Source organism: Canis lupus, chromosome X (genome assembly GCF_011100685.1).
Source record: "Canis lupus familiaris isolate Mischka breed German Shepherd chromosome X, alternate assembly UU_Cfam_GSD_1.0, whole genome shotgun sequence".
NCBI classification, from domain to species: domain Eukaryota; kingdom Metazoa; phylum Chordata; class Mammalia; order Carnivora; family Canidae; genus Canis; species Canis lupus.
This window is the reverse complement of record NC_049260.1, coordinates 71,447,170-71,470,953: the sequence shown is the minus strand read 5'-3', so window position 1 is coordinate 71,470,953 and position 23,784 is coordinate 71,447,170. Positions and strand designations below refer to the sequence as shown.

At 38.6% G+C, this 23,784-nt stretch overlaps 1 non-coding gene across 1 annotated transcript; it reads right to left on the bottom strand.

The window, feature by feature from the left end:
* Window positions 1-2,000: 2,000 nt before the first annotated feature.
* LOC119868601 lies at window positions 2,001-2,110 on the bottom strand. The gene has a single exon (XR_005386592.1). It is a non-coding gene; the product is annotated as a U6 spliceosomal RNA (small nuclear RNA).
* Window positions 2,111-23,784: the final 21,674 nt, after the last annotated feature.

Genomic DNA, 23,784 nt, shown 5'->3' with positions numbered 1-23,784 from the left:
ATGCAAAGTTTTATGGATGCTCAAGAGCAATGGGTCCAAAAGGTGAGGATAAAGCAATAGGTGGTAATTTCTTTTTGGTGCAGGACATTAAAGGCATGAAGATAGACGGGGATAGGCTATGATATCAGAAAAGGGAAGGAAGCATAAAGAAAGGCTTTTTCTAAGAAAGTTTTGAAATTTTGAAAATTTTAAAATGGGATTCAAAATCAGTTTCCATTCATTTCTAGGTGTATGAACTTATAGAGCTACTTTACCTTTCTGTAATTCAGTTTCTTCATATATAAAGTATAAATTATAATATTACCTACCTCATCGGTTTGTTATGTGAAATAAATGAGATCCATTCATGTGAAATGATTAAAATAGTGTTTTCAAACTTTTGTTTGTATCAGAATCACCTGGAGGTGCTTGCTAAAACAGAGTACTAGCTCCTACCTCCCAAGTTTCTGATTCAGAAGGTCTGGGATGGGACTTGAGACTGCGTTTCTAACAAGTTTCCAGATGATTCTTATGCCACTGGTATGGGGAACCACACTTTGCAAACCACTGCATTAAAGTAAGTTAAGAATGACTGTTTTATAAGATTATAACAACTATAATTTTTTAAGCATTTACTGTATGCCAGGCACTATGGAAATCATTTTATGTGTATTGCCTCACTTAAGCATCACCACAGCTATCTGAAGAAGGTGCTGTGACCAGTACCTGATCACAGATGAAGAATAAACACCCACAAAGGTTGGGGAAATTGACTAAGGCCTCATAGCTTGTAAGAAGCAAAAATGCAATTTAACTGTCTGACTGTAGAGGTTATGAAGGTGACTGCTTGAACCTGTTCCTGCCTTCCATCTCAGGAGTGCCTTGACCTTGCCTCAGGTATTTTTGTGCTGTTCTCTTTGGCACCAAAGAACCACTTTTCCTTGTCAGGCTGGACTAACCTTTAAAAATGTCTTCACTTTTCTCCATTATCTCTACCCTTATCTTCTCCACCAGCTAACCCCAATCAGGGAGCACTTACCCAGTCAGTGATCATAGCCTACATCTGGAATGCCCCAACACAAATGTTTCCTATTTTTTTAATTTTTCATCAATACCTAACTCACATGCTATCTTTAGAAATCCTTCCCTGAACACCTTTCTCCCCTTGCTCTTTTTCTTTCTCTGCCCTGCTCTCTCTCAACCCAAAGGAACTGATCATACTAAAAATGTAGTACAGTGGCTAAGAGCCCAGGACTGGGCTTGAATTATAAACCTACTTTGTACCATATTAACCATATGGCCAAGTTATTTAACCTCTCTGGGCCTCAATTTCTTCATCTCTAAATTGTCAACAATAATAGTGCCTACTTCAGGATTTTTCTGAGAAGTGAATGAGTTTATCCATATAAAATACTTAACACAGTTTAGAGGATATATACTATAATATTTTAAAAACACTCAAAACATTAGCTATTATTTTTTCAGGCTATCTTTATATTATCATCCATACCTTAAAGTCTATAACCAACATATCACTTTACACTGTTATTATAAACGTCTGTTTCCTTAACCATGTCCCTTGCTAGTCTAGGAGCTCCCTGAGGAGCTCTTTGCCTCTGTAGTCTCTATACTCGTTCTCAAAGCATGGTTCCTGCTTATAACCCGCTGTTTGAGTTTGTGATCTGGGTCATGGGCCTTGGGTTCGCTGCACACTGAGACTCCATTCCTTTGTCTCCAGGCCATCAGCTCTCTTAGCACAGTGTGATTCTCTAGGAACTCTGTAAAGGGGAAGTTCTTTTTTTTTTTTTTTTTTAATTATTTTTACTAGTGACTCTCATGGTATGGACCTGGGAACTTAGATCAGAAACTCTGGGAAAGGGGCCCAGCAATCTGTGTTTTCACAAGTCCTGGACTAAAGTTTAAGAACCACTACTCTTCTATGCCTGGCTTAAGAAATGTCTGATTTCCTAAGGGCCTATTTACTCTCTATTTGCTATCTTTTTTTTTTTTCACAAGACATATTGGTTTTGATATTTTTCTAGGGTCATGGTCTAGTAATCCTTGCGCAGGGGCCATGCTAATCTTTTCTGTATCATTCCAATTTTAGTATATGTGCTGCCGAAGCAAGCACCATGGTCTAGTAAAATCACAGTGATATAGACATTACTGGACTTGGAGTTCATATCAAGGTTATGAGGAGAAGAAAATACGGATCTCAATATTCTATTAATATTCTTAAATTCATTTAGTGTTGATTATGCCATTCCTTGGAGGAAAATACCATTTTTTAACCATCCTTGCAATTAATAAAGCATCAACAGACAAGAAAAAGAAGCCGTTCTCAACAACAAAAAACTCTTCTTTATGCTAAAACAATTTCCCATTGATTTCAAGATATCTGTTAATCTCATATTTAACTCCATTATTGAGTTGTACTGCCTGTTTATGCATACACACAATTATTGACAACAGTAGAGAATTTAAACTCCTTGAGAGGGTTCCAGAGGCAAATCCTTAGTGCAAAACCAAAATTGGCAACTTTATAAAAATATAGTAGACTTCATTTCCACACTGCAATATGTTCAGTACTCTCTATACTCCTCAAAACCATTAAAACATGCTTTGTTTGCATAGATATAAGCAGGAGTCTTAACTGGTAAGGCTACAGAACCTCACTTTGCGGGGGAGGGGGGTACTTTAGAAGACATTGAATGGGGAGTTAAGGCACTGGATTAAGGTCTGGGTTCTAGCCCAGACCCCTCTGTGGACTAGCTTTGTGACCTTGAACAAATTATATCCTCTTTCCCCCTTCTGCATTTCCCAGTCTATAAAATACAGAAGTTTAAACTGGGTGATATTTAAAGCATATTGCGGGATCCCTGGGTGGCGCAGCGGTTTGGCGCCTGCCTTTGGCCCGGGGCACGATCCTGGAGACCCGGGATCGAATCCCATGTCGGGCTCCCGGTGCATGGAGCCCCCTTCTCCCTCTGCCTCTCTCTCTCTCTGTATGACTATTGTAGATAAAAAAAAAAAAAAATTAAAAAAAATCACTTAAAAAAAATAAAACATATTGCTTCTCTGAGGTTTATGGGTGGCCTGTAGTTCAAGTGATAGTGAAAACCAAGTTGAACTTCTTATAAATGGATCTATAGTAACATGATTCTAAACAAGTCTTAAGGGCTGTGTAGCAGCCACTGTAGATCAACATAGACATTATCAGATTGATGGTGGAAGTAGATTCTCTCTGAACTTAGCCTACTTCCTGAGAGCAGACTGCACGAACCCTAGACCCAGGGTCTCTTAGATTCATCTTCTGTTAAAGACCATCCAGATTCCTGCAGTTTTCTTTTCCTTTCTTTTTTTCTTTTCTTTTTTTTTTTTTTACTGTAGTTTTTGGTGAACTGCAAAACATTCTTTGGAGCCTCTTAGGCATCTAAGAGTGATCTAGAAAATTTCTTTGAATCTGGAAAACTTTTAGATCATTGAGTATTAAAGTGAAACCTTTATGTATTTCACCCACTTATCTTGATGAACACTGAGTAATATATGGAATCATTGAACCACTACTTTATACACTTGAAATTAATATAACATATGTTAGCTGCATTGGAATTAAAATAATAAAAAATGATTTAAAAATAAAGTGAAGCCTTAATTGTTAAGGTATCAACCTATTTGTCTTGTAACATCCATTCTTTTTTTTTTTTTTTTTAAGATTTATTTGTCCATTCATGAGAGGGACACACAGAAAGAGGCAGAGACACAGGCAGAGGGAGAAGCAGGCTCCATGCAGGGAGCCTGATGTGGGACTTGATCCTGGGACTCCAGGATCATGCCCTGGGCCAAAGGCAGACGCCAAACCGCTGAGCCACCCAGGAATCCCGTAACATCCATTCTTAATAAGTTTTTCAGAAACAATGACCAAAATAAAAGAAAGCTTGTGTTTCATTCCTAAGAAAGGAAGTCATGATACATTAACCCATTCTCCACAAAAGTCAGCATTTAAAATCATTGTATTGATGGTTCTAAGAAAACTATGCTATAGATATGTAAGAAATTACAGTTTGCTACCAGTGTTAATTGGATAATTCTGTAGAATTTTCTATTGCTACCTTAACTTTTAAATGTTTGTTTAGGTACAGTTATGTTTGATGCTTCCTGAATTTTGAATGGCTGATTTGGATCATGGTTTTCATATTTAAATTCCAAGGATTTTTTTCAAGCTAGTAAATACTAAAACAGCTTCAAGACTAACACAAGCATCTGAGTGCCTCGGGATATGGCAGTTAGACAAACAAATACAGTCTGGGCAGCTGCCTGAACAGTCAGGGCAGGCCTTAGGCAGAACAGAGTACTCAGACTATAGGAGATGCTGGTAGAGTCTAGAGACCATCATTTCCTAGCTTGTAAGCAGCCTAATCCCTCAATGTCATGCCTCCAACTTGGGAGGTTTATTTCAGGCTTCAAAGTAGGTTCCATTAGCTTTGCCTCACTTTTCCCAAACCTCTGTTTGAAACGCTCCATCCCCCAGAGACCTATGCCGAGAAGACCAAATGCGGAACACAGACTAGAGGCAACAGAAAAGAAATCCCAAAAGATCTAAAAACACTTCCATGAATTTTAAAATGAGAGTTAATATTTGTAGAGCACTTCTTATTTGCCAGCCACCATGCCAATTGTTTTACCTGATTATCTAATTTAGTCCCCATAACAGTTGAGGAGGGTAGACATTGTTATTTCCTCCTATGATATCAACAGGGAAACAAGCTGAGGGAAGTTAAGTGACTTGCCAAGGTATCAGAGGTAATAAGGGATAGAACTCTAATTTGGAGTCCGTCTGACACTATAGTCCATGCTCCTAAAATCTACACTACATTGTCTTTGTGTAGCATATGGTAATGTAGTTAAGAGGGCCACTTGTGCAGGACAACTAATGCTGAAGACTGTCCCAGGTATGCCCTGCAACAGATGAACTGCATGTGAGCAGGCACTGTGCATGGCACTCAATCCCAGGGCTATGGTCCTGCAGTCCATTGCCCAAATGTTTATGTCATTATCTCTAAGCATAGCTGTGCTGAGAGAGGTAATTCTGCCAGGCACATCTATGCAGATAAAAACCATTACAGTAAAAAAAAAATGTCCTGACAGGACACCAGGTGGCAAGAAATGAGAATGGGAACAGCAAAGGTATGGATAATTTGAGGAGAGCCTGACAGTCCATGGAAGACAGAGAATAAATAGCTTCTACACATCATTTGCTAAATACACCTAGTGAGAGTCTCATTTTTAAAAAAATCCAGCCAACATACCAATGAACAGGTGAATAAGTAGTTGCTAGCAGGTGCACAAAACCATAACAAAAATTCAGCTCTTCCTGCACAGTCTCATCCTTGATGGCTGTTCTCACTGATTCTATCCTAGCATGCCAAGTTGCTTCCATGACTGCCCTTTGAAATGCAATTATCCTCCTCTGAGGAGTGGAGAGACTAGATCAGAGAGAGTTCTTCAGGTCACCAAGCTATTCTCATGGCTGATGAAGCAGTGCAAACAGTAGTTTCTTCCACAGGATGGGAGAAAATGCACCAGGAGGGAAGAGTGGGTCAAATGGAAAAAGAATGCTTCAAGGAACCCAAGGTGACAGTGACTCCCCAAGAAGGCCTATACTTTTCTTCACATTCCATATAGTACATTGAACATTGTCCCATGAGTATTAAATCCAGTTTAGTCATGAGCACATATATTAGTAGTCAGTGGCAACATGGAACTGCATTTTTATCTTCAGGTTTATCTTGCTTTGACCTCCTGAAGTATTTTCTCACCATCACTTTGCCCACACCCCTCAGTTGTTATGTCTGGAGAGCATAGGTAACATGGCCCAATTCTCTCTCCTGGAATATCCAACTCTGCCTTGTATGTTATACTCCATTCATTTACTTGTTGAGTGACCACTCTGAGCCATGCTGTGTGATAAGGCACCACAAAGGATATAAAAGATACTTATACACAGACCCTGCCCTCAAATCAGAGAGAAAGCTACAAAGAAATGTTTCCCATCTTTGAATTTTCTCCAGCCTTAGTAGCTGCCAAGTACAGATGAACCCATTTAATGGCAATGAACTGGTTCTCTGCCGCTTACTCCCACCTGCTAAATTTAAGAACTTTAGGCTCTTTGTCAATAATATTTGCATTTTCAGCAAAAAAAAAAAGGGTGCTTACAGTTTTCATTTAAAGCCCAGCCTCGGGGAGGGGCAAGATGGCTGAAGAGTAGGGTCCCCAAATCACCTGTTTCCACCAAATTACCTAGATAACCCTCAAATCATCCTGAAAATCTACGAATTCAGCCTGAGATTTAAAAAGAGACCAGCTGGAACGCTACAGTGAGAAGAGTTCGCGCTTCTATCAAGGTAGGAAGACGGGGAAAAGAAAGAAAGAAACAAAAGGCATCCAAGGGGGAGGGGCCCCGCGAGGAGCCGGGCTAAGGCCGGGGCGAGTGTCCCCAGGACAGGAAAGCTCCGTCCCGGAGAAGCAGGAGCTGCAACAACCTTCCTGGGGAGAAAGGGGCTCGCAGGGAGTTAGAGCAGGACCCCAGGAGGGCGGGGATGCCCTCAGGCTCCCTGGGACACTAACAGACACCTGCGCACCCAGGAGAGTGCGCCACACCCCGCGGCCGAGCTCCCTAAAAAAAAAAAAACAAAAAAAACAAAAACAAAAACAAAAGACTGCAGCGCGCACGACGGGACCCAGAGCAGCTCGGAGGGACTCGGGCAACGGCTCCGCGGAGGCGGCTACGCGGCCGGGAGCACGAATCCAACAACGCAGGGCCGGGAGCACAGGGCGCCGGGGACACAGCCCGGAATCCGGCCTCCCCCCTGGACAGGCAGAGGCCGGGAGGGCCCAGGACAGCAAGGACGCTCCTGCCCCAGCTGAGCAGATCAGCGGCCCGGCCCGGAGCCTCCAGGCCCTGCAGACGAGAGCTCCGGAGTTCCTGCGGGAGCTGAATCCAGGTTTCCAGAGCTGCCGCCACCACTAGGGCTGTTGCTCCTGGGGCCTCACGGGGTAAACAACCCCCACTGAGCCCTGCACCAGGCAGGGGACAGAGGAGCTCCCCCAAGTGCTAACACCTGAAAATCAGCACAACAGGCCCCTCCCCCAGAAGACCAGCTCGACGGACAAGTTCCAGGGGAAGTCAAGGGACTTAAAGTATACAGAATCAGAAGATACTCCCCCGTGTTGTTGTTTTTTTTTTTTCTTTTTGATTTCTGTTTGCTTCCCCCACCCTTTTTCCCTTTCATTCTTTTTCTTTCTCTTTCTCTTATTCTTTTTTTTCTTCCTTTTTTCTTTTTTCTTTTTCTCTTTTCTTTCCTTCTTTCTCTTTTTCTCCTTTTCCCAATACAACTTGTTTTTGGCCATTCTGCACTGAGCAAAATAACTAGAAGGAAAACCTCACCTCTTTCACTTAGCATGATAAATCCTAGCTCCATTCATGTTGTTGCAAATGACAAGATTTCATTTCTTTCTATGGTGGAATAATATTCCATTGCATACATACATCATTTCTTCTTTATTCACCTACTGATGGATACTTGGGCTGCTTTTATAATTTGGCTTTTGTAAATAATGCTGCTATAAACACTTTTGTATTAATGTTTATGTATTTTTTTAGTAAATACCCAATTTACAAAAGTACAATAGTTGGATCATAGGGTAGTTCTGGTTTTGTTGTTGTTGGTGGTGTTGTTACTGAAGCACACCAGGCTTTCCTGACTAATTGAAAGGATCAAATAAATTACTGACTTATAGATAGTATTTATTACACTGCACAATGCTCTACAAATTAAAATATGGGGAAGGAATGAAGTGGATTTTATCCTAACTGGGCAACCTGACTTTACTCTGTCTCTTCTCCTGGGTTTCTATACATCAATTGCTAATATTCTTTTAAGAAGATATAAATCTAATCATATTATTATATGTATAATATATTATATATATCCCCCTGTATAAATATTAGGTTAGTTTCTCAAGGAGATATTTGATTCCTCCTTCTGGTTTCATTATTTTGTTGATTTTAGGGGGGGGGGGGGGATCTTTCTATCTCCTGGATCTGAATGCCTGTTTCCCTTCCCAGATTAGGAAAGTTTTCAGCTATGATTTGTTCAAATACATGTTCTGGCCCTCTGGCCCTTTTGGTGCCCTCGGGAACCTGAATTAAATAGGTTTTTCTTCCTCAGGCTGTCGTTTATTTGCCTTAATCTATCTTCATGGTCTTTTAATTGTTTCTCTTTTTTCCTCAGTTTCCCTCTTTGCCATCAACTTGTCTTCTATGTCACTCACTCGTTCTTCCACCTTGCTAACCCTCGTCGTTAGGACTTCTAGTTTGGATTGCATCTCATGCAATTGATTTTTAATTTATGCCTGATTGGATCTAAATTCTGCAGTCATGAAATCTCTTGAGTCCTTTATGCTTTTTTTCTAGAGCCACCAGTAGCTGTATAATAGTGCTTCTGAATTGGCTTTCTGACATTGAATTGTAATCCACTTTTTGTACCTCTGTGGGAGAGAGGACTGTTTCTGATTCTTTCTTTTGAGGTGAGGTTTTCCTTCTAGTCATTTTGCTCAGTGCGGAGCGGCCAAAAACAAGTTGTATTGGGAAAAGGAGAAAAATAGAGGACAGAATGAAGGAAAGAAAAGAGAAAAAGAAATAAGAAAATGAAGAAGAAAAGAAAAAAGAGAGAAGAGAAAGAAAAAGAAAGAAAGGGAAAAAAGGGTGGGGGAAGCAAACCGAAATAAAAAAGCATGCAAAAAAAAAAAAAAGGCAAACAAAACAAACAAACAAACAAAAAAACACGGGGGAGTATCTTCTGTTTCTGTATACTTTAAGTCCCTTGACTTCCCCTGGAACTTGTCCGTCTAGTTGGTCTTTTGGGGGAGGGGCCTGTTGTGCTGATGTTCAGGTGTTAGCACTTGGGGGAGCTGCTCTGCCCCCTGCCTGGTGCAGGGCTCAGTGGGGGTTGTTTACCCCGTGAGGGCCCAGGAGGAACAACCACAGTGGCCGCGGCCAGCTCTGGAGCCCTGTAGTCAGCTCCCGCAGTAACTATGGAGCTCTCAGTCTGCAGGGGCCTGGATGCTCTGGGGAGGGGCCGCTGATCTGCTCAGCTTCGGGCAGGAGCATCCTTGTTGTCCTGGGCCCTCCCGACCCCTGCCTGTCTGTGGGGGGAGGTCGGATCCTGGGCTGTTTCTCGGCGCCCAGTGCTCCCGGGCCCGTGCTGTTGGATTCAGGCTCCAGGCCGCGCAGCCGCCTCTCTGCAGAGCCCCCGCCCGAGCCGCTCTAAGCTGCTCCTGGGTCAATGCGTGCACGCTGCAGCCCTTTAGGGAGCTCGGCGCACTCTCCTGGGCACGCAGTTGCTCTGTTAGTGTCCCCGGGAGCCCGAGGGCATCCCCGCCCTCCTGGGGTCCTGCTCTGACTCCCTGCGGGCACCTTTCTGCCCGGGAAGGTTGGTGCAGCTCCTGCTTCTCCGGGACCGGGCTCTCCTGTCCTGGGGACACTCGCCCTGACCTTAGCCCGGCTCCTCGTGGAGCCCCTCCCCCTTGGATGCCTTTTGTTTCTTTATTTCTTTTTCCCCGTCTTCCTACCTTGATAGAAGCGTGAACTCTTCTCACTGTAGCATTCCAACTGTTCTCTCTTTAAATCTCAGGCCGAATTCATAGATTTTCAGGATGATTTGAAGGTTATCTAGGTAATTTGGTGGAGACAGGTGATTTGGGGGACCCTACTCTTCCGCCATCTTGCCCTCCCCCCAGTTGAAAGCTTCTTAGTTTAGATAACTATAATCATGCCAATATATAAACTTGTTGCTTCTTTGTTTCATATATTTCCTTTTAGATATTTTGTAAGTGGTTAATTTAGAAAAATCTCTAATGGTACAAACAGTGTACAATGAAAAGTAAATCTGCCGTCCACCCTGGATTAACCACCTCACAGTCTTCTTAGTTTCCCTCCACAGAGACCACTATAGTTAAGTCTCTCACACTTGCATGTTTGCAAAGACCAATGTTTCTTGAGTTTGATGCAAGAAGCCAATGTCATTTGAAGAGTTTTTATAATCATATTATTATGGAAAGACTTTCCAGGAAATAAATCGTATGCTATCCATTTGAAATGGAAACTGAAGTAGATCAAATTAACATCCTAATACCACCTTACCCTTGTATCATAGGACTTTAAATTTTACAAAGCATTTTCATATGCATTGTCTCATTTGACCTTCTTACTGATTCTGTGAAGTTCAGCAGGGCAGATATTTTCCCCTAATTAAGTGATTTCTGAGGTTCAGAGAGGTTGATTTGTCCCATAATCATGTTTCTCACCAGAATAAAAGGATTTCTCAGGGTGTTTTGAATGTATCATAGTTAAAATTGAAATATAGTGAAATATTTATTTTCAATACTTCTCAGGAGCCCTCTTGCCTGACTGCAAAATCCTACTTGGATTATTCACTAGGGTAGGATGTCCAACCTCTTTCACCAATGAAAACATTCCCTAGGTTTTCACAGGCCCAGCTACTGTGATTAACTAACCAAGCTCAGGTAATGATTACAATAACTTCAGTTAACTAAACTTTTCCAGTTTAACATGGAGCTTCATGCCCAGACAAGTATCAATTTGTTCAACAAATATTTCATCCTGTTCTGTGCCAGTCACTGTTCTAGACACTGGGAAAACAGTGGTACACAAGACAGGCAAGCTCCTTAATCTCATAGAGTTTACATTCCATTGGGGGAAAAGAAACAAAGAAAACAAATGAATATGAATTTTAGATGATGATGAGCACTATAAAGAAAATAAAACAAAAATGATGAGTGATGTGACAGAGAATGACCTGTGCAGGGTGCTCATTACTTTAGATTAGAGATGTCCAGAAGACTCTCAGGAGTTAACCTTTGGAGCTGAGAATTGAATTCTAGTCCTGGAGCTATGCTCTTTGCTAGCTGTGTGAACCTCAGGCAAGTTAGTTAACTTATTTAAGTATCAGTTTATTCCTTTGTAAAAAATGGGTTATATAAAGTAGTATAATAATGGTATCTACCTCATGGTGTTATTTTTTGAGGATTTAAGTGAGGTAACATATGCAGAGAATTAGAAAGTTTAATACTTAAGTGCCCAACAAAGATTAGTGTGTGATTATCCTTGATTTCACTTTGTCCTTGTAAACAACCCTTGTCCTTGTAAATGAATTGGGATGGGGAGTATTATGTTTATTTTTTAGTTAGGGAAATTGATATTTAGATAGGTGAAATGATAATGAAAACTAGATAATGAAACTCAATGAAAACTTGTCCAGATTATCTATTTGCAGTAGAGAGTTCTAGGAATGCTATCTTTGAAATAATTTGATAGGCTGAAGACTGGGGATGTTTGGGGACAGGCAACCATTTTATGCTGTTCACATCAGAATAGGACTTCCTATCTCATTTTCTCACTTCTATAAAGGTACAAAAAAATCATTTTTTTTTTTTATGATAGTCACACACAGAGAGAGAGAGAGAGAGAGGCAGAGACACAGGCAGAGGGAGAAGCAGGCTCCATGCACCGGGAGCCCGACGTGGGATTTGATCCCGGGTCTCCAGGATCGCACCCTGGGCCAGAGGCAGGTGCCAAACTGCTGCGCCACCCAGGGATCCCCCAAAACAATCATTTTAATGGTCTCCAGGAACAAAGCATTAAAATAGGGGATCAGTGATACTAAATACTATAGGTATAAAGCATCTTCATTAAGTTAATTGAAAGTGTGCTCCATCACTCGCTCCTGAATAATAAGCAATACTCATTAATTAAAATGGATACTCTCCTGTAAAACTCTAATCTATTTTTTTCTTAGCCTAGTACATTTTTAATCTAATAGAGTTAGGAAAAATTAATTTGCATATGCTGAAATCATTACATTTTTATATTCAGCAGCATCTGATATATAGAATCTATAAAATTTGTGTTATTACAAATTGATAGGTTGTGATGGTGCATAATAAAGTTAAACTGATATTCACAGGAATAAACAAAAAAATGAAACTTCTTGGTGAAATAACCTGCTCTAAAGGGGAATGCTGAACATGCTTTCCTATGCCTACCAGAGAGCCAGTCATAACATTACCATTAGGGACCCTAGAATCTGAAATCCCCTGCAGGACATAATGTGGGGTCTACTTTCATCCATATCTTTAGCAAAACGAACAGGAGGAGCCTGGACTCCTTATCTCAAGTAAGGTTAGGGGCCACTGGGCTGATGGTTTTAAATCACACTATACATTGCAAAGATTGTCCCTTTTTGTTGTTCCACTTAATGGCTAACTACAGTGTTATTATGTGCCAGCTTTCATTTGGGGGGGTTTTATATGAATTAACTAATTAAATTTTCATAGCAATCTTACAAGGATAAGTACTATGTATTAGTTTGTTAGGACTGCCATAACAATATCACAGAGTGGATAGCTTAAACAACAGAAATTAATTTTCTCAAAGTTCTAGAGACTAAAGTTCAAGTTCAAGGTATTGGCAGGGTGAGTTTCCTCTGAGGCCTCTCTCCTTGGCTTGCCAAGGACTGCATTTCTACTGCCTGTTCACATGGTCTCTCTGCACATGTGTTAGGACCCCACTCTAATGGCCTCATTTTAACTTAATCATTTCTTTCAAGGTCTTTTTTTCCAAATGAAGTTAGTTACATTCTGAAGTACTGGGTGTTAGAACGTCAATATATGAATATAGGGCAGGGAGTAGGCAATTAAGTTTATAATATACAATTATTATCGTTGCTTTATAAATGAGGAAACAGGTACACCCACTCTGGAAAACAGTGTGGAGGTTCCTCAAGAAGTTAACAATAGAGCTACCCTATGACCCAGCAATTGCATTACTAGGTATTTACCCCAAAGATACAGATGTAGTGAAGCAATGGGACACCTGCACCCCAATGTTCATAGCAGCAATGTCCACAATAGCCAAACTATGGAAAGAGCCATGATGTCTTTTGACAGATGAATGGATAAAGATGTGATATATATATATATATATATATACACACACACACAATGGAATATTACTCATCCATCAGTTGGCTGGATGGAACCATGGATAGAACTGGAGGGTATTATGCTGAGTGAAATAAGTCAATCGGAGAAAGACAATTATCATATGGTCTCACTCATATGTGGAATATAAGAAATAGTGAAAGGGACTATATAAAGGAAAGGAGGGAAACTGGGTGGGAAGAATTAGAGAGGGAGACAAACCATGAGAGACTCCTAACTCTGGGAAACAAACAAATGGTTGCAGAAGGGGAGGAGGGTGGAGAGATGGAGTCACTGGGTGGTGGGCACTAAGGAGGGCACACCATGAGATGAGCATTGGGTGTTATACTATATGTTGGCAAATTGGATTTAAATAAGATATTAAAATACATAAATAAATAAATAATGATAAAATAAAAAAAATAAAAATGAAACTGTGGCATTAGGAGATTAGGTATCTGTTCCCAGGCGACACAATAATAAGTGACAGCTGAGAATTGAACCCAAGCAATTTGGCTCCTAAGCAAATAGGCTTTTACTCACTACTGTAGGGTACTTTATGTGCAAGGGTGGGGTTCTCTGCCTCCCCTCCCTGAATACTTCCTAGTAAACTGGTTTCTCTGCGGTTTTTTACTCTGTAGAATGGAGACAAAACTTTAACAATTATTACTGTTTTTATTGTTTTGAATTGGGAAAAAGGGAGGGCAGGATAGTATTTGTTTACCCGAGAGTAGTTTATACTGCGTAAGCATTCCCTGGAAGAGGATATTTTTGAGGGACAGCCCCATCTTTCTTATATCATAATGCCTCTGTGTGGGATGCAACAAATTCTGTGAGAAATAGAACCTGGCAGGGACACCTGGGTGGCTCGTTGGTTGAGCATCTGCCTTTGGCTCAGGTCATGATCCCGGGGTCCTGGAATTGAGTCCCACATCAGGCTCACTGCAGGGAGCCTGCTTCTCCCTCTGCCTATGTTACTGCTTTTTTCTGTGTGTCTCTCATGAAAAAATAAATAAAATCTTAAAAAAAAAAAAAGAAATAGAACCAGGGAACCTTGGCTTCTCTCCCAGGTCCCCACCATCAAGTCTCCTAAGACATCTTAGTGGCTGGGTATGTTTCACATTGATCTACCCCCTGTTTTCAGTGAGGGAAAAGAAGGGAAAAGCCTTATCAGAGCAGACCATAAAGATGGCCTGAAATCCTGAAAATTCTGCTCTGGAGATGACATTATGGAGATCTGCCTGACTTAATAGATCATATCCTGCCTTGCTTTCCAGAGTTACTTGAGCTGATTGTTACCAATTTGGTCTGCCTTCATCCTTTTTGAAGAACAGTTTTAAATAGCATCTTGTCTTTTACAAAATGGAAGCAGGAGGTTGAAGAGCAATGTGATGAAATTTCCATTTGCCATAACTCTAAGAAGTCTGCTTTATGCAGGTATTCCAGCATTGATGAGATGATTTTGAGAAATAATTGTCAGTGGCTCCTAAGGGACACATACATACTTCCAGGTTTATAGGATAAATCCATGATTATTAAGTGCTTTCAAATCATAAAGTCCTTTTAGATTTCTAAATGTTATATCTGAAAAGATTTTACAATGGCCAATTTCCCAAACATTGACTTTTTGGAAAAAAAATCAAGAGATTTAGAAATTACAATTAATAAAATCTACCTATAGGTTAGCCATAGAACTGGCTTTTTCTAAGTTATTATCCCTCTGCCACTGGCAAGAAATGGTCTGGCCAATTTATTCTTAAATGTTCAAGCTGAAAGATTAGAGATTACTTAGCCCAGCTCCTTCATAAGCCATGGGAAAACATTTAATAAACTCCAGTAACGTGGAGATGTTTTTTTCTTGTTCTCTGCTGTCTTTCCAAAACCCAGCACCATGTTTGGCCTATCACAGGTATTCAATAAGTAGTTTCAAATGGGGAAATGATTAGAGACTCCTATAGCTGAAAAAGACCTTTAAAAAGGCCATATAATTAATTTCCCTAAATTTTTAAAAGCCATATAAAATCTTCTATAAAATACACATTTAGGGCAGCCCTGGTGGCCCAGTGATTTAGCGCTGCCTTCGGCCCAGGGTGTGATCCTGGAGACCCGGGATCAAGTCCCACGTCAGGCTCCCTGCATGGAGCCTGCTTCTCCCTCGGCCTGTGTCTCTGCCTCTCTCTTTCTCTCTGTGTCTGTCGTGGGTAAATAAAAATAAAAATATATATACATTTATCCTATTGCAAAAGGCTATTAAAAAAGGAAATTCTATAATCTCTGTAGTAGAGTATTCCAAATGCTGACGACCTTCACTGATCAGAAATCTCCCCAATAGGTTCTCTGTCCCTCATGTGCACTATTCCCAAGTTGATTGTTTCTTTAAAGGCCAATGTTCAGTTGCCCTTCTGTCGTTTTTCTCTAGCTTTACCATTTTGACTTTTTACTCATCTTCTTGGTTCTCCTTTAGGACCTCTAAACTTTTCTTAGTCTCTCTTAAGTACTAAAATCACTCAATGTACAGACATAAAATATTAAAATGATCACAAAAATGTATATGGGATTTAGACAAAATCTATTTCAAATACACACAAAAATGATAAGGATAAAGAAAGTCTATTTTCTTTATTATATGGATTTGACAAGAAGGGGAGAGGAAAGGAAAAAGATTTTTTTTCTGTTTTCCTTCATTTTCCCATGTGAATTTTTTTCAGTCACCCTTACAGTCTATACCTGACAATTCTCTAGAAAATTGCTATTTCAAATGCATTGTGGTGCCTGTTAGCTCAACTGCAAATGGTCACTTTCTCTTTTCTGCAAATTTTCACTTCTCTTTTTTGGGGTACTAGTAGGACTGAAGAAAAATCAAGAAAAGAATTTCTAATTAATGCAGCACTAAAGCTGACCAGAAACATCACAAATCTAACCTATTTATCATAGGTTAGAGAGGGTCTGAGTGGCAGACCCTCAACATTGCTGGCTGCTTTCTTGATTAGCAACTCTAGTTGATTTTTAAAAATATGCTATGGTTTCCCAGAATAGGATTGTAGATTGTGGGTAGGTTGGAGGGAGAGGTTTCATCCCTTGATGATAAACTGTCATAGGGTTTTGTTAATTTATACAGCTTGAATGCTTCAGAAAACTGATTTTTTTTTATTTAAATTTTGTTAACATATAGTGCAATATTGGTTTCTGGAGTAATATTCAATGATTCATCACTTACATAAAACACCCAATGCTCATCATAAGTGCCCTCCTTAATACCCATCATCCATCTAGCTCATCCCCCACCCTCCTCCCTCCATGAACTCTCAGTTTGTTCTTATTGTTAAGAGTCATTTATGGCTTATTTCTATCTCTCCTTCTTTTTTTCTTTCCCCCCTTTCTATCTATATGTTCATCTGTTTTCTTTCTTAAATTCCACATATGAATGAGATCATATGGTATTTGTCTTTCTCTGATTTATTTCACTTAACATAATACTCTCTAGCTCCATCCATGTCATTGTAAATGGCAATATTTCATTCTTTTTGATGGCTGAATAATATTCCATTGTATATAAAAAGTTAAAAATAGAACTACCCTACGATCCAGCAATTGTACCAGTAGTTCTATTTTTAACTCCTTTAATACATTAAGGTATATCAAGTATTCTATCAGTTTCATTTTCTTGTGAAAAAAACCTGTCCTACAGCCTTTAGAGTAGATTATACCAAGACTGTCTGTCACTATCATTCTGAGAATACCCTTTGCCTCTCTTCTAAGTTGGAGTCCATGTGAATTTTATTATCAGACTTCCTCTTCCTTGGTTTACTCCTCCACTTTGGTGGAAGATATGCCCTAGTTATTTTCCAGAAAAGTGTGCATGGGAAAAGGAAATTTTAAAAAATTTTTGAATATAGTTGACAAACAATATTATATTAGTTTCAGGTGTACAACATAGTGATTCAACAAGTTTATATATGATGCCATGCTCACCACAAATGTAACTACCACCTGTCACCATACAAAGCTCTTAAATATCACTGACTATATTCCCTATGTTGTGCCTTTTATTCCTATTACTTATTCATTCCGTGGAAACCTGTACCTCCCACACAAAGGGGATATTTTTTTGAGATTTTTCAAGTTTGAAAATGTATTTTTTATACCTGACACTTGATTAACAGTTTGGTTGAGTATAGCTTTCTAGGTTCAAAATAATTTTCTCTTAGTAATTTGAAGACTTGTCCCATTAGCTTCTAGCTTTCAATATTGCTACTGAGAACTTTTTTTTTTGTCATTCTGAATCTGGTTCATTCTCTTGGAAAGTTTGCAGGATTTTTTCTCTTTGTCCCAGGTATCCTGAAATTTCATAGTGATGTACTTTGTCAGTGGGCCCTTGCAATATGAATATTGATGTTCTTTAGGAGTAGGGACTTTTCTTGAATTATTTCTTTAATATTCTTCACTACGTTTTCTGTTGTTTTTTTTTTCCTGAAACTTCTTAATATTCAAATGTTGGAGTTCCTATAATGATCCTCTGATTTCTTACCTTTCTCTCCCTTTCTTATTATTTTGTCTTTTTACTCTGCATTCTGAAAAATTTCCAATGACTGTTTTTAAACCATTCTATCATTTTTAGTGTTTTTATTTCTGCTATATTTTTAAATTTCTGAAATGTCTCCTTATTCCCTGAATGGTGTGTGTGTATGTGTATAAAACTTACTGTTTCATGAAATTTTTTTTATATTATATATTGCACTGTGTAGTTTATTTCTCCACAATTCCTTTTGTTTAATTTTTGTGTACGTGCTTATTTGTTGTTTTGGTCTTTGTCATTCATATTAGAGATTTTCCTCAAGTGTCTGGTCATCCTTGGCTATCTTCATATTGTAGAATGAGAAACTAAAAAAGCCTGCATGTTTTATTGTAGGGTTTTCTGGTTGAGTCATTTCTTTGCAGAATCCCTGATTTCAGAGTTTTTCGGTCTTTTCTATTATATTGGTTAGATTTACCAAGAAAAATAAAACCTTCAGATTTTCTGCCTAGATAATAATGTTTATGAGAGATAAGGAAGGGGAAGAGTACTGGGGATCCCAATATTCAATGAATTCTCCTATTTTCAGCACAGTACCCAATCCTCAATTATGATTGGTGTTCCCTACCCAGAGCCTCTATTTATGCTCTACACACAATAAATTCTCAACCTTCTGTCAAGATATGGGAAGGCTGGTTCTTCAGTACATTGAGAAGAAAAGAACACTTGGTAAATCTGTTTCTTAATGTAAAGTTTGGCAATTGGAATTGAACTGTTTCTCTTCCCCATTTTCAGTTTAGGAATAGGCTTTCTTGGGGTTTCAAAATCAGGTAGTACTTGTTTATAAGCTTTCCAACATACAAAATTTTACTCCTCTGGTACCTTTCATGTTTACTTTTTATTGTAAGTTTATGCCTTTTGAAATATACCTATAATTTTTAGGAGAAATCATAGGCTAATATTTTCCTAATCTGCCATTCTTCATTTGAAATCTACTTGCCATTCTTGTGTTTTTTTGTAAACATCATTGATTTTCCTAAATTCCAAACCCATTTTTCCCTTCTGTAAAAAATTTCTGCAAACCCCAATCTGCTATGGTAATATCTACCATCTTATCTTTATAGAGGCTGTGCATAGTAAGAAAATAACTGAGTAACAAAAGGTGGCCAAATCGTCTCTTTATATAAATAATACTACACAGAATTAAATGTTTTTCATATTGAATTGAGTTTTTCTATCTATATGAAAAAAACAATATAGGTTAGGAGGGGGAAAGCAACAATAAATGCTAAAGTTACTCTAATTGCATACTTCTGAATTAGCTTCTAATTTATTTTTATCTTAAATAATTTTCAAAATGTAACCCACAAACTTACCTTAATAACTCTCAAGTATCACAAAAGTACTTAGGTACTAAGATGATAGATATCTTTTTTTTTTTTTCTTGTGCTTCACTACTTCAGACTATGGAAAGTGTAAATCTGTTAAGAGCCCAATATGTTTTTGCATCTCCTCACTTTTGTCTTCTGTAATTCTATGGGTTTTTTGCTTCTAAAGCTGTGAAACTTTTATTTTCTTATCATACGATGGTCTATTTTATGCCTTCCCCATAAACTCTATTTGCTAGATCTCTAAAGTAGACTATAACACATTAAAATGAGTTCACTATATTATGTGCCACTATATGTTACTATTGTGGACATTAGGTTGATTATTTCAGTAAAAAGTATAATTAGCCACCAAGCTGACCCCATCTTCTTTAGTAAAACCTAAAATTCAAGGTGAAAAAGATGAACTAGTACTGCCACTATTTGTCCAAAATCATTTGAGTTGTCATATATTATGTAGGAGAGAGTCTGGTACTGAGCAAGAGCCCCAGAAATCAACCATATTATGTCCAACATGTCTTACAACCAGCAGGACAAAGCTTTAACCTCAGGTAGAAGTAAACTTTTTTTTAAATATTTTATTTATTTATTCTGGAGAGACACAGAGGGAGAGGCAGAGACATAGGCAGAAGGAGAAGCAGGCTCCCTGCCTGATGTGGGACTCCATCCCAGGACCCTGGGATCATGACATAAGCAAAAGCAGACACTCAACCACTGAGCCACCCAGATGCCCCAGAAGTAAACTATTTTTCATGGAATTTCTAAAAAGCATCTATAGTAATAGTGGTCTGTTTTGAAAGAAATCATGAATGCCACGCTAATCTTTGAAGTATATTACTATACTTGTTTTAAAAGAGTTGTTATTTCATAAAAGGCTTGGAGAATTCACAACAATAATATTTCAAACACAGTCCACTGTGCACTTTGCACCCATTGGCTATATTCCATTTATCTATGTGAGAGTGAATAACTGATATGACTGGGTGTTATATTCATGGACCTACAAGGTATTGGTTTCCATAAGTACACTGATATATAGAAAATCTTTCAAAAGTTTAATCATATATCCAATTTTATCCCTACCTCTAGGTAGACAGAGCAAGAGTTGGAAGATGGAGGGTAGTGAGGAGGGTGGAAAGGAGTGCATTTGCTGAACTAATTCAGATTGGATTCTTGACTTGTATTGCTTCTCTTCTTTCAACAGTACCTTCAGGTACTGTTTCAACAGGTTGCCTTCAAAGATTGCAATTTATGGCAATGAGACAGATAGGAATATATCCTACCTATGATACTTTTTAAAAAGTACTTTAAACAAACTGAATATAACACACCACACTGTAACACTTTTCAATAACAAAAATAATGAACTTAGATTTCCAAAGGTTGATGACTGAAAAGTTCTGCAGCAATTGGTCAGTTGGTTTTTCTAAGGTTAATTTTGCTTTAGTCTGATCTTCAGAACCCAAAAGACAAAGACCTCTGGTAACAAGATCCAGATAACATCTGTCATCCTGCTAAATGACTCATTCTAAAAGTTATGGATGTACTTTATCATTGTAGTGTTGTGTCTTGTAGAACTACCTCTGAAAAACAAATGTCTGCATGGCAAAAGCCATTATTTGGGGATAAACTATCTTGTAAAAGATCCATGGTTTAGATCAATGCCAAAACAGGTACACAATCACACCATCATGCTAATCACCGTACTATGCCACAGTGAAAAAAGTGTTCCTCGTAACAGATTCCACATCAAGAAAGGAGATCATTTTACAGAAATTGTTTATAGAAGATACACACAAAAAAAGGAAAGAAGACAGTGCAGAGATACCAAGGCTTAAGAAATGTTTGATTCCCCGGGATTGTGAATAACCAATAGGATATCTTTGGCTAAGTTCTGTTATAACAAAAGTAGGCAGCACCTATCACAGAGCCTGGTAGATACCAATTGCTCAAGAAAGAAATGGAGAATGGTGTGGGGGGTGCTGATGACAATGATGATAATGATATCAGTTTTACATAATCCAACAGAAAGACTTGGACATATTATGATGTAATCAAAAAATTTTTCTACCAATGTATTTTTAATGCAGAATGCTCTGTTTTGTGTATGAAATACTGAACTTTAAAAATTAAGTTTTGGAAATGTTCTGACCACTGTCTTGACTAAATAGTTAAATGCAAAATGCTATGTAAATCAGGGATGTTTTTGTGTAAATGAAGGGACCTGTAGTTTTGGTCAAAGCAGTTAAAAAGATGGAAGTACTATCTTATTCTATAAATTCTTACTAATATATATGTTTTAGCTTTTTTTAAGTATCTTAAATTGGGATGTATCATATAATGAATGAATACATTTCTCTTTTTTTCCCACTGAGAGAGAGAGGAGAGAAAGTGCTTGCAAATGTTATTTGCAAATAACATTGTGAAGACAAGCTGTTACTCCAAATAGTGAAGTGCTTTTCTCTTCTTATTCTTTGGTTAATTTTAGAGAGAAAAAAATCAGAGCTTCTGTAAGCATCAAAGTTAGAAAAAACTTATTTCTGACTAGCTAGGCAAGGTGAATTGGCTGCCTACAAAAAATCCAAGAGTAGGCCTTCATTGAGAGATAAGTACCCTGATCATTTTGACCTCCAATATAAATACCTGAAGTTGAAGCCAAACCTGTAAGATGGCTTCTTGACTACAGGCTGTAATTCAGAATGATGTTATAAAATTAAAGATCAGAAAAATTGATACTAAATTGTACATAGTATAAATTTCTTTAAAAAGATAAAACTAAAAACAAAATCTTAAAAGCTATAAACAAATTGCCTCCTTATAAGTTTAAGCAAAGCTTTTTTGTAATAAAAAATTTTAACAGAAGATAGGAATGAAGAATGCTAATCTTTTCCCTAAAGCACACGTTTATAGCTTATGCCTTATTGCTTGGACTATATGGCTATGCCATTTTACCACCACCACCTGGTAGCAGCATACCTAAATTGAAAAAATCTGCAAGATTTTTTTTCATTTTAACAATATAAACATTTCCTTGAAGGGCAATACTGCAAAACTGGAAATATAAAGGATGGAAAATATCACATACACTTATTCAGGTACTTAGAGCCTCTTTGTGGGCACTTATTCATCTACCTCCCTGTAGAAATAGGCTATTATGATCTCTTGGTTGCTAATCTGAGCTAATTTGGCCTTGGCACATGTATTGAATCATAATTGGTTTTCTTTCAAGTGCTATACAGATTGCCAAATGTTGGAGATGTGTTTGTGAGTTTGTGCTTATGGCCCATGAATGCTTTGATTAACTTGATAATGAGACAGGTGGAATCTCATTACATGAAAGTTTGTCCTGATGAAAAAAATCTTATACATATGATAACAAGTTTGCGCAAACAGGGCTTGTCCTGGGTTAAATGATGAGATATGTGAAACTTCTCTTCCATTCCTTGCCTTTTTCCCCCTATTTCAGTATCTCAGATCTCCAGCAGCCCTCTCTCTCCAGGGACCTGTTCTGGTTCTCTCCTCCTTGTTCGGAATATAGCTTCTCACCCACACCTCCCCGACAGCCTGCCCAGGGCTTCTCTCACCACATTTTTCTAAACTCTACTATCAAGTTGAAATTGATTTATTTCGTATCTTCTCTCAAGCTCTTCAGGATTTTTAATGCAAGGGTTCCTAACCTTCTTTCCACTGCAATGCATATGTCTAATGATATTCATGTACATGACATGACCCCCATAATGTATCAGGATTTCTGCAATTCTTGGTGCACCATCTGTAATTCTTGCCCACTCAAAAAAGCCTATCCAAGTGCAGAAAAGAAAAAGTGCTGATATTATAGGGCTGTTCTTGAACCTGCTCTGATTTTGTTTTTGAAACAAATCTTTTAAACTTTAGAACTTTTTAATCCACCATATTACTTATATCTCACAATTGGCTGTGACATATCAATACATTAAGATATTTGAATAAACTATTCTGATCATGGTCTAACATAATATATTAACTAGTTTATCTGAGAACCAAGCATTTTTTTAAATTTATTTTTATTGGTGTTCAATTTACTAACATACAGAATAACCCCCAGTGCCCATCACCCATTCACTCCCACCCCCCGCCCTCCTCCCCTTCTACCACCCCTAGTTCATTTCCCAGAGTTAGGAGTCTTTACGTTCTGTCTCCCTTTCTGATATTTCCCACACATTTCTTCTCCCTTCCCTTATATTCCCTTTCACTATTATTTATATTCCCCAAATGAATGAGAACATATAATGTTTGTCCTTCTCCGATTGACTTACTTCACTCAGCATAATACCCTCCAGTTCCATCCACGTTGAAGCAAATGGTGGGTATTTGTCATTTCTAATAGCTGAGTAATATTCCATTGTATACATAAACCACATCTTCTTTATCCACTCATCTTTTGATGGACACCGAGGCTCCTCCCACAGTTTGGCTATTGTGGACATTGCTGCTATAAACATCGGGGTACAGGTGTCCCGGTGTTTCATTGCATCTGTATCTTTGGGGTAAATCCCCAACAGTGCAATTGCTGGGTCGTAGGGCAGATCTATTTTTAACTCTTTGAGGAACCTCCACACAGTTTTCCAGAGTGGCTGCACCAGTTCACATTCCCACTAACAGTGTAAGAGGGTTCCCTTTTCTCCACATCCTCTCCAACATTTGTGGTTTCCTGCCTTGTTAATTTTCCCCATTCTCACTGGTGTGAGGTGGTATCTCATTGTGGTTTTGATTTGTATTTCCCTGATGGCAAGTGATGCAGAGCATTTTCTCATGTGCTTGTTGACCATGTCTATGTCTTCCTCTGTGAGATTTCTCTTCATG